General features: G+C 38.3%; 1 protein-coding gene across 5 annotated transcripts in view; it reads right to left on the bottom strand.

Moving 5' to 3' along the window:
* The window catches only part of SPIRE1 (spire type actin nucleation factor 1), a 134,596-nt gene that overhangs the window by 53,960 nt on the left and 66,830 nt on the right, over window positions 1–13,806 (bottom strand). The window lies entirely within an intron of this gene.

Raw genomic sequence — 13,806 nt, 5'->3', positions numbered from 1 at the left:
GAAGGAAAGACAACATAATTGTGAAGGGGGGGAAAAACAATCCTGCAGTATCAAATTTTGGGAAAATGTACTTAATTCAAACCAGCTTTAACACTGTAAGTGTTGTTTAGCTTCCTATGAATGTGGAAGAGAACTGTACCCCTACCAATTTATCAAAGGATGGAAGGTGAAGCAAGGAAAAAAAGTAAAGTACAGTCATCAAGCTGAAACTCTGATTTAATTTATTTCAGGCAGTACAAAGATTTTAGAAATCTGCAAGAGCCATGGAAGCCCGATCTTATTGTTTCACCTCAGACATTCATGAACATTTACAGACACAGGCACAGCTGATGTACAGAAACACTGACAAACGTTTTCATGTATGCCAAACTTGCAAAACTCTGAAAGCCTACTCAAATCACTAATAGCTATTCACAACTACTGTTGAGCAGTACGTCAGTCCAGCAATGCTTTTAGAGTGAAATATTCAGCTCCCACTTCTGATGAGAGAAGTTTCACTGAAACCAGCCTTTACATTTCAGGTAGAGAACTTGAATGGTCTGAGCAACATCCAGCCTCATGAACATGAACATCCAGCTTCTACTATTGTAGAATAGCTCAGCACTGACACTAATCGTTGCAATATCTTTTTCTTATACTTCCCGTAAGTCAAATCCATCACCTGTAAGCATTTGTTATGGAAATCTTGGCTGGAAATGGACAGAACAAAATAACATCTGTAATTTGTTCCCTAAACAGTTTTAAATAAAAAAAAAAAAAACCAAACACAAACCTGAAACTAGAGCACCTATATCATATATCATAGTGGTGTATATATTAAAATAAAACCAAATCTTAACAAAGGCCTTAAAAAATATGTCTTGTTACTGTGGTTTTATAGTAGCTATTTATTTTATATATATAGCTGTATTTACAGCTACAGAACTAAAACTCAAGAACAAGCCAAAACCTGAGGCAGTAGGTGGCTACATTCAGATCTCCAGAACTAAAGCTTGAGACAAAAGCCTCTTTAGGAGAAGAGCCCTTAATTAGTCTAGTGGCATATTTGTCTAAATCTCTCCTGTTATTACAATGAACACTGTGGTTACAAGGGGCACAATGCATGTAAAGCTTGGGCTGCTTTTTCATATTGCTTTCAATTTGATTTAAATCCACGCTGCCACTAAAAGGTGTGGTCCTGTGGCCTCCAGCTGTACGCGTCCACTGATGCCCTTATGCTGCCACCAGAGTTCATGCTTTAACACAGACAGGATTATTCACCCAGGCAAAAATTAACACCACGAAGGAAGTGAGGCAGGAGACAATTTTTCTTCATGGCACGGACACACACGCAGTAGCGCAGGCAAAAAGGAGTAAGGGGAACACACTGCCAGAGCGGGGAAAGGGAGGAAGGGCTGAACAATTTATTTTGGTTGCAATCAGATTTAGATTGGCTCAGTCTCACTGACAAGTTGCTTTCTAAGGCCATAGCCCCCTTGCCATCTTCTATTTCTTCCAATTAGTATAACAATAACGAATTCAGTGGTTCAGATTTCGTCAGCTTCTTTGATAAATTTTTACAGGCACAATTTGGACTCCTGCAATATCCTATTCTGATTATTGTACCTATCTATCTATCTATCTCCTTTTAGTCATAAAAAAAGAATATAAGGAAAGTTTATATATGCGTATGTGTATATTTTCCTTCCTTCATATATATTTTCCTGATAAATACGGAATACCAGGTGGATATGTTCACAAAACTGCCCTTGATTCCTCCCTTTCAAATTTTAGACTGCTTTACAATGATGGCCAAAATTTTCTTATACCATTCTCATTTCTTTCTGGATAAGCTGACATAAAAAAAAACACCACTTTTTTTTTTTCCTTTTCTTTTTTCTTCCTCCTTCTTTCCTCCTCATCCCTTCTTTTTTCTTCTTTTCTGTTTTAACAAACCATTATCATCTCCTTTGCAGGTAAAAGAAGAAAAATCAAAACAGATGCACCTCTGATGTGTGCTACAGTGACAACGCACACCACAAAGGTAGAAGTTGTTAAGTATTTCCCTTGACTTAACGAAAAAGTCAGAACATTTAAATTCTGAGTATGGTTAATTTGTGTTCCTTTCTCTCAGTAACTAATCATGTCCTTACCTGCCTTACTATGTTTTCAGTAAGCTATTTCTGGTTATTAATCATAGCACATATATAAAGGGTTTGATTCTAAAATACACCACTTATAGTAATAACAATAGCTATAAGAATAATAACAAAAGCAACTTCAAAAAGTTCATAAAATGGTACAAGTCTTCATAGCTGAGAATAAAATTTTATTATTATACAGATTGCACACAGATTTTTAAGTGTGCTTTTTTTTTCTTTATTTAGAAGCATGTTAATTAGAAGCAATTTGCATCAAATATTGAGAAAGTTAATAAAATGCAGCAGTGGCAAGTTGAAGCAGGGGATGGATATAATCTTGATTTTATTATGGAACACGAAGTAAAGCAAAAAAAAATTAAATGCCTGCTGCTCAACTTAGTTACAAAAGCAACCACATGAAAAGTTGACCATTTTGTTTGTAAACGTTAGGCTGCAGATATTAAAAGAGGGCCAGCAGCTCCTACTAACTTTCATGTTCTGAAAAATCAGTCTCGGAGTGATCTTATATTATGTGAAGATGCATTACATACAAAAGCCCCTTGTGGCAACATTAAGTCAAGTGACTTAGCATGAATTTTTGGATTGGGGAAGCTAAGCCTGAAGGAAAAGGAAAATGCAAATAGGACAGTGATTTTTTCCCCCCTTCATTGTGGTATACTGTACTTGCATGTTGTTCAGAGCGCCTGACAAACCATAACTTCTACATGAAAAAATACTGCAAAATCTAGGCAGGCAAGGCAAATCGAGTACGAAATGTCACTTCTAGCCTGAGCTCAGAATATTTATCCACTTTAAAAAAAATTTAAAATCACACCTTTAATTTTATGATAGTAGTGTTTGAAAAGCTATGTTACTGCAACACATCACAAAAAACACAGCCAGAATGTTTTAATAATTGAGATATGCAAGGACTGCCACCTAATGAACTCCTCCTCCTCTTACCATGTCATAGTGGTCGTGGTGCAAGAAGGATTAAGATCAGGTCTGCAGCCTTTCCCAGCCATTCAGCATTCATTGAGGAAGGAAAACCACTGTACACTGCTTATTTTGACACTTGTCTTTTCATCCCTCATGATACAAGTTAAAACTATCCTACAGGGAATGAACACAAACAGTGCCCAGAGCTTAATACGAGGGCTGTTTGTTCTGTTTCCAAGATGTCTCAAAAAGTATGGTTGAAAACAAATTATGTGGTCTTCAGAAACCGAGGAAATACCAAAAATATTATCAACTACTGAAACATTAACTAGCTCGGTCTGCAAATATTTCCATTTGCAATCACTGTGAAGAGCTGGGATTCCCACCCCGCCCCCCCAACTGAGTCTATCCAAAACCCAGCTTGACCCAAAGCATTCAATCTTTGCTTAGATCACTAAGAAGATTAGAGACTGTTTTCATCCACATTCAGGGTTCACAGAAAAAAAAAAAAAAGGCTTTATGTAAATACCACAGGCTTGCCAGCTCCTCTATCCAAATTCATCCTCAACTGACAAGGAAACAGAGTGCACCAAGCCAAAGCAGTGTTAGCAGAAATCACAATATAACTATCCGAAGAGATAAAACAGCATTTCTTGCGCCTGCTTGGATATATCACATCAAGGGCTCCATAAAATTACAAAAAAATACAACTGACTCACCCACTAAAATTCAGGTAGGTTTTATAAAACCTTTTTGCCTAGATACACACTAGAAGCTTCACCAAAACACCTGGCCTGCTGGAATTCAGATTTCAAAAGACAAAAATTGTTTCCACTTGCAATCATCTTGGGCAGAGGGCCTGTATGAATGCACCACAAAGAAGAAAAGGATTTCTTTTTCCCATGGGACACAAAGACAAGCTATTGATATTATGCAAAACGTACCACCAGCCTGCAAATGCCAGGCTTGTTAAGTGTTTTGAAAGCCTTGGACTATTAACATAGACTTAAAAGATGTACTTTTTCTTAAGCAACAAAAATTACTTTAACCAACAGATCACTGAACATGCAACGGGACTAGGTATCTGCCTCATCCTTTGCAGTATGGTACTGCAATATGTTCAAAAAATAAAACTCAGCTTGAGATGCTTTCCCAAGTCAGTTATTTTCTGAAATATTTTATCTCCATGCAGACAAACTAGACCACGTGATTAGGCTTTTTTTTAAAAGAATATATATAATTATATATTCCTATGAATATGGACTTCAAGGAGCCATCTGCCTTACCAGAAAAATCTTGGTAAGAAAATACCTGTATGTTTGTAAAACTCAACCAAGCATTTTGCTTTGCTTTATTATCCAGAATAACATTGAGGGATGGACCGTTCAGAGGAATAAAGCAGTGTTTTGACAGGAGTTTGTAAGATGTTTCTGCCTGCTAGGACCACCCCTGTGCATAGTACAGGGCACTCAGGCATCGTGCAAGTTTTGAGGCAGCTTTCATGACACCTGGAACCAGCTCACCTGCTCCCTACCGCTTCACAGCTGCTTTCTCAAACTTTCTGGGCAGAGATTTGCCCCTGGCTCTGCTGCTTGTAACTGCAGTGGGCCAAGGACTAGCTGATCCCTCTGATAAAGGACTTACGGGGAATACTAGCAAGGTAAGACTCTGATAAGACAAAAAGGATGGGAGCAGAGTTAGCTATTTATCCACAAAAATAAATTCACAGAAAGTATTCACAGAAAGTTACTCTTCCCAAAGAACTACCTGCAGAAGCTTCTTAACTTTTTAAACAGATTTTTTAAATCATCATCTGCAAGTGCTGTGGCATCTCCAATTGCTTGACATGCGAGCTCCTAATTAAGTCTACACACCTCAAGGAAAAGGTAGGTTTTGCGGAAATTGAGGTAAATTGCTACTTTGCTGGTGTGAAGCACATCTACCTCATTACTTAAGTGTACCCCAGCAATCTGGTAAGGCTTTCCCCACACACTGGTATTTGTTGTTTTGATCATGTTTTTCATCACTTTGAGGCGGACAAGAGAAGAACTATGTAGTACTTGACTTACACAAGTTCAGCATGTAATGGTTTAAGTGATCCGTTCCATAAAATGGCTTAAAAAAATAGATTCTTTCTTTACTGATTTCCCTTTCTAATACGAAAACCCAAATGCAGCAGCAAAGCTATCGCGTTTCGCAATAACAGGTACAATTTGATGAAATAGTGGCCTTGGTTGGTTCTCACTTTCAGGACTGTAAAAGAAGAAAAAATGTAGCTGCTGAAATTAAAGCCAAAGTCTTACAGATATTTAACACAATTACTAACACTTTTGAAAGCATTTAAAACTTACATGGATGTTAAGAAATGAAAATCAAACTACAGTATACATTACTGACTAGATTTCAATTTTTAAGCCACATCCTGTATTTTTCATATTCGGTGAACCCCATTCTTACTTTTTATTAGCTTTCTAAGTACAGAATGAAGACCTCGACTACTGAAACAGACTTCAAACAGAGGTCAACCTATGTTTGTGTGAGACAATGATATTTCCACCGGACATTTTGACAGTAATTTTTCAATGACTGACTAATTTCTTGTGCTAGCGCAGACTTGTTGACAAAGCTGTGTTCACAAAATTTCTCATTTCCTTCTTGAAAGCCATTTAGCCATTTTTACCCCTCAAATACACCCCCTGCATACAGCCGTTTCTGTAATATGTGTTAGGTGTATTGTTACACTGTCTTTACACAGTGGACTAACAACATCCTGCTTCCCAAAGAGGCTCGTTTCAAAAGAGCCAATTAAGTGAAAACCAATTCTGCATTCTCTCTTAGTTTCAGAGAAACTGTGCTCTGTTGTTTCTTAGCAGAATAATGGAGGAATTAATAATACAAATATGCAGTAATCTGAATTTGCTAGCCCTCGCTCTTTGACTATTCAGTGGAACATCAATGGGATTATTCACAAGCAAGGGCAAAATCCTACAATTTATATTTTTCCCATTCTTTTACAAGAAATGTCAACCCTGGCAACATATACCAAAAACTACTAGCTAGCCTGTCAGCAGCAACCGTTTTCTAAAGCTTTCTGCTTCACAAGGGAACAGCTCTGTGTACATTCACAGCTCTCTTCTGTACTTCTCACACATCTGCATTTCATGCAGGAGCAGCACCGTGAAGGACGGGATGGAGGCACCAGGGTAAGAAAATTAGCTTCAGAAGCGGAGTAGAGGCATAGATGGGGAAACATGATAAAACTGGATAATTAAAGGAGAAGGGGAGTGGCTGTACATATTCACAGGGCTACCTGTAGCTGTTTAGCTAACAGCCCATTAAGCTGTGGAACCACCCTTTACATTATTAAATAACTTAGAGCCGAACAACTGATAGCAAAGGGCTGCATCCCTGTAACGTCATTTCGTATGGTTGTCTACCATGCTTCTCAGGCCCTCCTTAGAGCTGCAGGGTGCCTTCTTACTGGAACTACTATTTCTGTTCAGCAGAAAAGAGAGGGGAGCTGGTTTTGTACCAGGACATTTGGCACATGCCCCAGAGTGTGAGAACCGGATAGATGCCCTTCTTTCTTCCCCTCTCCCCAAGCCTCCATACAAGCATATAAATCAGCCATTACACTCAGGGTGCTGCTTGGGAAAAAACAGAGCATCTCTGGAAAAACAGGAGAAAATAGAGAAAATTTCAAACGGAATAGAAGAGAAAATAATTTTGTCAAAAGGCAACAGAAAATAGTGGGGAATGACTCTCAAATCAGAAACCAAACCTCACAGACACACATAGAAAAGGCAGGGGAGAATGATGCAGAAGAGCAGTTGTTTCTCCGTCTTCAATAATGCCCATCAATCTCATTACTAAACAGTTCAGATGTTTGCATACTTACTAAGTGAGAGACAATATATTAATGTAAGGCAGTTTTATTCATAAGCCACTTAAAATCCAATTAAAATATATCAACTAAAATAAAAACATGCACTTTCCTTGGCAGCAATTTACAGTTCACATATAGAGCTTTAAAATGCATTTGTGTGGGTAGCTTGTTTGTTTTTATGTAAAGCGTTGAAACTTCTCTCAGTAGGCATAATAATAATTTGCTTTCATGTTTTGTCCTGAAGCATGACTTTTTATTCCTATCCAAAAAAACAGATTTCCAGCTGCATAACCAAACTCCATTACTAAACATAACAAGCTTTTAAACTTCACTCCCAATGAATAAATCCAGCAACTTCTAACCAGTTGCATTTTGCTTTCATTAGATATCAGCATATGGAAACCTATTCTATTCCTTCATGTATGCCGTACTCCTTATTTGTAATACCTTTGTCAGGGAAATCAAGTCTTGAAACTCTGATTGAATGAAAAAGGCCTACAGAAAAATTCTTCTTCCTCTTCTTCTAGGCAAGTATGCTTAATATTTTTCTCTTAAAATTTACAGCCATTGAATCTACATTGCCATTATCTTATAAAGCATATCAGTTACATAAATGTTAATACTTAAAACATATGCCACTCTAAACTAGGTATGAACAAAATTATTTATCTCACAGTTGATTAACTGATTAATTAATTAAACAGAAAATACTGTAATTCTGATTCAAATATATATCCTTGCTTATTCAAGCAGAACAGATATTCAGTAAATCAGAACTTTAAAGGTGTTATTTTCTCCTCAATTCACTCTATTTCGAGTGGTGGAAACCTTTCTTGTCACTTTCCTCTATGCACATTCCTTCATTCCTGGAAATTGTCTCTAGTCTGGTAATTACTAGAAATTGAATTATCTGGAGTCAGTGGGTTTGACATACACCCTGCGTACAGGTGGGATTAACCACCTGTAGGGACCACAGATGGTGTTTATACCGCCCTGACTGCTCAGAGACTTGAGGGAAAGACAGATTTACTGTTTTGCTTTCCCTCCATGCATTTCTTGCCAATGTCAGCAATAGGAGTAAAACCACCACTCTGTTAAGCATTCAAGGCCACCTCACATATCCCAAACTGCACTGAGTCTACACCATGGGGACTGTAGTGACTGTGGGGGCTCCACCACAGTATCTGCCTCGCAGTCCATGCTGCATGTATTCTCTCACCCTTGAGATCCTAGGAATTACCAATTCTATTTTACCAATGGAGATCTGAAACTGATGCAAAGCCCACTGAGTGGGTGGGAATCTTTTCTGATTAAGAAAATAAAGAAAATCTGGATTAAAGCCACATCTGACCAAATCATGTAGGATGTACAGATTATTTTTCCGTCATGTCCCTGCTTTGTTGGTCCTTTGTTGCACTCCTATTTGCTAAAAAGATTTCAGTTTCCATATGAAAATTTAGAATGGACAACTGTAGCGAATTATTATACATCTTGTAGTAATTGATGGTTTTCCTGAAATCTTAGGTCCTGAACTCATAGGCATACATATAAAATGTAATCTTCATTATTTCCAATTAAGAGATTGTGAAGATCCTAGTGCAATCTAAAGACTTGCTCCAATCTTGAAGTATATTAATTTTATTTTAACATCATGACTCCTTGGAGAGGATAGGAATGAGTCCCTGCTTCTAAAAAGGATGAACAACACAGACCTCAACACAAGGTAAGAATCCAAAGATACAGAGCAAGAGAGATCCTCTCCTGCTAACAAACTAAATTCAGAAACATTTCTTCCTCTTCTCTAGGGTTTGGCTATTCTTTCTAACAGTTAGCTTGCTTATTTCAAAATATGCCACCTGTAGAACGAGGCAAAGCCATGCACCTTAGACAATCTCTGATGGCAAAAGCAAGCAAAGTTTGTTACAGTTTCAAAAATAGCTAGTTGCACTTTGAAATTATGAGCATTCTTTTTGAGATGAAATTCATTTGCACACTCAAAATAAATTGGAAAAAAAATACATAATTTAAATTCTTTGAAGAGTCTTCCCAACTCTTATTACCTTGATTTTAATTAACATAAAATAATTTTGCACTTTAGGTTATTTCAGCCACATCAGATAAGTCTTACCATTCCTATCGAAGAAGGAGCCTTGCAGAAACAAGCATGTTCTGCAGTAAAAGGGATGTGTCCTTGACAGGGAATAGTTAAGGGAAAAATCAAACAATGAAAAATAACAAGAAAAACCACACACCACAACCCAGCTACCAGCTGCCTCTTCATCAAAATCTTATTATCTGAAGGGAAAAAGAGAAAATGGAAGGAGGCAAATCACTCTTCTGGTTCAGTCAACTGCTGCATGAGTGCTTTGTTTTCAAACACAGCTCTTAAAATAATTAAACTATTTTGTGCCAAGATAATTATTTACCTGTTCTGAGATACATAGAATGAAAGATATATCTCTGCAAGTCAGGCAGGAACTCCCAGCTCAGTTATTCAACTTCAAAGCTACCTTTAAAACCCCTGGCACTTGCAGAGGCATCTACTACACGTCCGTTGAAATAGATGCTTTTTCACGATACGTTTACCAATGCCTTCCAAAGAATATAAAAGGAATTAAATCTCTGCAAGGTAATTAATACTGTAGTGATCTCAGTCCATGGAGAGTAAGGTTATCAAAGGGGTGATCGTGACAGAGCACTCTCCTGCATGTAGTCAAAGACCAATTGTTACTCTTGGGTAACTTTTCTGTACTGCCATTTTTCAAGATCAAGCCACTTTTGAGGGCTGAAATTCAGTGCAGTTATTTTTAAAATAAACAAGACTTAGGAGCAAAGTAGAGGTAACTAGAAATGCAAATATATAAATTATTATAAACATTGCTACCTCCAGCAAGATGAACACCAATTTAGCATCAACTTCATATAGAAGGACTTCATAGCAATGCATAAAGGGACAAATTTAAGACACTGGCAAAGTGCCTCAATTGGAGTTTGCTGACAGCTCTGAAGTGAATTTAGGATATACCATCACATCTATAAAGAGTCTGGTGTAAAACCGATGAGTGTTAAAGCTTACAGCTTGTTCTGCCAGCAAAGATAGCTGAAAACATCACTGTCCTGTCAAAAAGCCCCAAACTAAGTGTTTCTAAAGGACTTTTTGCCAGTATCCTTAAGTAAACATCAGGGTGCCACAAGAAAGATGACTTCAGGTGGAAGCAGGGGGAGGTGGAGAAGGCAAGGGGCTCGGTTCCCTCAAACTCTGCGTGACAGCAGCAGGGAACTGCCAAGAAACCACTCTGCTTGCAGCGTCTTCATTAAAAGGCCTAGATAGCTGCCAAATTAACCTCAAAGAGAGGTTATCTGTCAGAGTGGTAAAGAAAATTATTAATCATTTTATTGTGGTAGGCACCTAAGACAATAGAGGTTAGTTGGGTGGGTGGCCTAGTTATCTTGCCATTTATCTCACCTCAGCAGTTCACTGCCGTGCACCCAGCTAGAAGGAATACCCAGTGGGAGATTACAAACCTCTTGAGTTTCATCTTTACAGCAGAAAGTGTCCTGGACATGACAGAGACGCCTGACCTGTTTTACCTGCTCACTTGACCCTAGAGCCAGGCCAAGGTCAGATGGGTGCCATGTATTCCCTGGCCACCGGGAGAGGACCTGGAAGGAGCAGGCACGTCCCCTCTCCCCCTCTCCTTCTTCAGCCGCTCGTGACAGAAAGTAGGCCCAGGTAGGAAGGAAAAAACAACCCATAGGGTTCAAAAGTACAATTTTTTTTGCAGCTATTTTGCAGTTGTTTGGTTTTTTTACAGGTTTCCTGTAACGACGGATTTCAGCATTTCTGCTGAAGGTGACACCATGAGGCCAAGTGCCTCTGGCAACCAAACTGTTTACTGGGAAGTCCCCGGCAGAGTGCCTTGGCTCCAAATGCAGTAAGTGCCATTTCTAGGACAAGAAATCTCAATAAATGCCCCTTCTTTGCTCACTAACACATTCAAATGTGAAAAGGACTGACATCACCCTCTTAAAATGAGCACAGTGGTTACTTTCAAAGTAAAGCAGACCACGTGTTGACCTCCAATTACACTGCCCAGAATGAAAAATAAGGACAACTGTTTAAGACACCAAATGACATCACTTTAAATTAATGAAACCTGTCTATCAACATAATTCACTTAAACACTTGTCACGTTCAAAGCGGCTTTAAAATTACATTAAAGGGATTTACACAAACTGTCCCCAGCTTTCTTGATCAAGCTAAGGTACAGGAATCCCTTCACTTTCTGTATAGGTTTCTAAGAAATTAAATGCAAACACACAGGCAAAATAAACTTAATGAATATTTTTATTTCCAAACACGTGTGTTGCCTGTAAAACATTTTTTTTTTACCTTTGAGCCATTAAAAATATTTCTACTGTGACAAGATTCCTCTGTCCAGACATGAAAAGACTTCATAAATCACGCTGACTAAGACTCTCCTGAACTTCATCTTTTTCATTTGCTTCTTAATATTACATGCTACCACAGAAGTAAAAGTTTTTTTAAAAAAACAAACCCTATAGCACTTCTCCTTCCACCAATGCCATCACGTTTTCAAACATCACCTTATAATCTTTCCATTTTAAAAAGTGGATTGAGGACAGTGATATTTTGCATCTACCTGTGCAACTGTGACTGTATAAAATACATATATGGGGGCTTGTTACACAGTATGATACAGTGGATTGATCAACGCGAATTGATTAGAAGAGACCAGTTTATAAAGAGATTTGGCTTCATGCGAATTTGCTCATCTAAAGCAAGTGTTGATCTTAGTGCTCACATCAAGAAATCTTGGCATGCCAAAAAGGAAAAACAAATACAATTGCTCATTAGGACTTTCTTGTCCCAACTCCAAGCTTGCTTTGTCCCAAGAGAAAGGCAGGCAAAAACCCACAGATCCCTCTTTTGGCTTAAACTACCCTAAATACCTTGTTCTTCCTTGCCACCATGAACTTAATAACAATAAAACAAACTCCTAGTTTTTCTAGTGTTTAAAATAAAGTTTCTAGCCTCTTTCTCCAAGATGCAAATACATAAATAACAATAAAACAAAGGGTTTTGTTCTCTCCTCAGGGCAAAGGCAAAAAAACTCCTCTGTTTTCCATCCAACCAGGCTTCCAAAAAAAAAAAAAAGCTTCCTAGTGCCTTCTTTACAGGCTTTACACAAAGCAAACTCAGAGCAGCGTATGAAGCATTGCCCTCGCGTGCAGCTGGCTTCCCTTAGCTCCCTGCTCTTGCCAATCCCTTGGCTAAATCTTCTTCTTTACATGATTTAGTTCGGGTGTCCAAACAACGAGTAGCCACGGCTGCTACTCAGCTCTGACAGTTTACTTCACCTCCCCACACGAAATCCCTGAATTCCCATGCCTGCTGTCTTCCTATAGCATCCAGGCTAGCCTACACCTTCCCTTCAACAAATGCTCTGCCAAACTTCATAATTCAAGGAGATCGTCTCATGGGACCATTTTGTTCAGTGGCACAAGTTAGTGTGAGTTATTAGCAAGGCTGCTGGATTAAAATAACTAAAACAATTCTCCACCACTAGGCACACGAGAATCACCTGCACAGATGCACAAGCTTTGGGATGGTATGGCCCAAGCAATGCAGTAAAGCAAAGCTGAAACTACCTGAGAAATGCACTGAAGCCACCACCCAGAAGAATGCTGCTTTTCCCATTGTGTTATTTCATTAAAAATATTTACAAATCAATCCTTTAAAATACACTCGGGGCCATGCATCCTGCAGACAATAGTCTTCTGAAAACTACCCCTTTAGATTGGTTCAGTCACAATACTATTTAAGGATGTTGCAACTACATGTTTTAAACACAAACACACTGTAAAAATCTTTTTACTAAGAAATGCAAAACATTCCCCACCTTTAGGCCAATCTTTGGGTAAGTACGATATTCGGACTTTAAGATTCAGATCTTCAAGGAACAGCACAATCTAATATACACTGTTTATTTTTTTGTATCAAATGGCCTTATCTCACAAATATTTTTTCTAAAATACAGCACGCAACAGTACACTAAGCAAAGGGGAGCAGAAAATAGCACCATGTGAACACAGTAATCAAGAACATATTAAAAAAAATAAATCACATAGCTAAAAAAGAGAGATTATTATTTTGTAAAAATTAGTGGTACTTTTAAGTCAATTCAAACAGCATTCCTCCAAATGTTTCATTTCTTTTAATTCTGTTACCAGCACTGACATAAATGCACCAAAAGAAACTTTGCCTCCAGCCCAAGGCTCCCTTTTGAATAATTCAAAAGCAAGAAGATCACAGTGGCTTAATTAAAGGGCCCTCGCTCCTTTTCTTTACTTTTCCCATGTTGCTGTTACAGTACAATATGCCTCTATAAGGAATTGAGTAATTTTGTAGCATCTATGCTGCTTCCATTTTGTTTGGCAATGCAATTATATCATCCTTAAAGAGACTCTGAACTAGCAATATTGACAACTGAAATACCCACCATTTTTTTAAACAACTGCTATCAGTAAGAAAAACTTCTGAGCATCCTCAAATCTAGTCATTTGTGTCCTGACGAACCAGAACAGGCAAAGCTTCCACAGCCACTTTTCCTCTTGACTCCTCTGCTGAATGGGGTGGTGGAATGTGAGGCCCTAACACCTCACAAAAAATTAGAGACTCCAAAATTTATAGTGGACAAACACTTGGAGACCCTGTTGTTGGACCTTTTGTTTCAGCCTGGACTGGGCTAACAGATTTTCCCCCAGCTAAATCAGTTGGCCTAAGTAAGAAGTTCTCCACCGCCCTGTAAATCCCGCTTCTCTTGTGCCTGTAGAGCG

The sequence above is a fragment of the Chroicocephalus ridibundus genome, chromosome 2, assembly GCF_963924245.1.
Source record: "Chroicocephalus ridibundus chromosome 2, bChrRid1.1, whole genome shotgun sequence".
NCBI lineage: Eukaryota > Metazoa > Chordata > Aves > Charadriiformes > Laridae > Chroicocephalus > Chroicocephalus ridibundus.
This window is presented reverse-complemented; position numbering and strand designations above follow the sequence as displayed.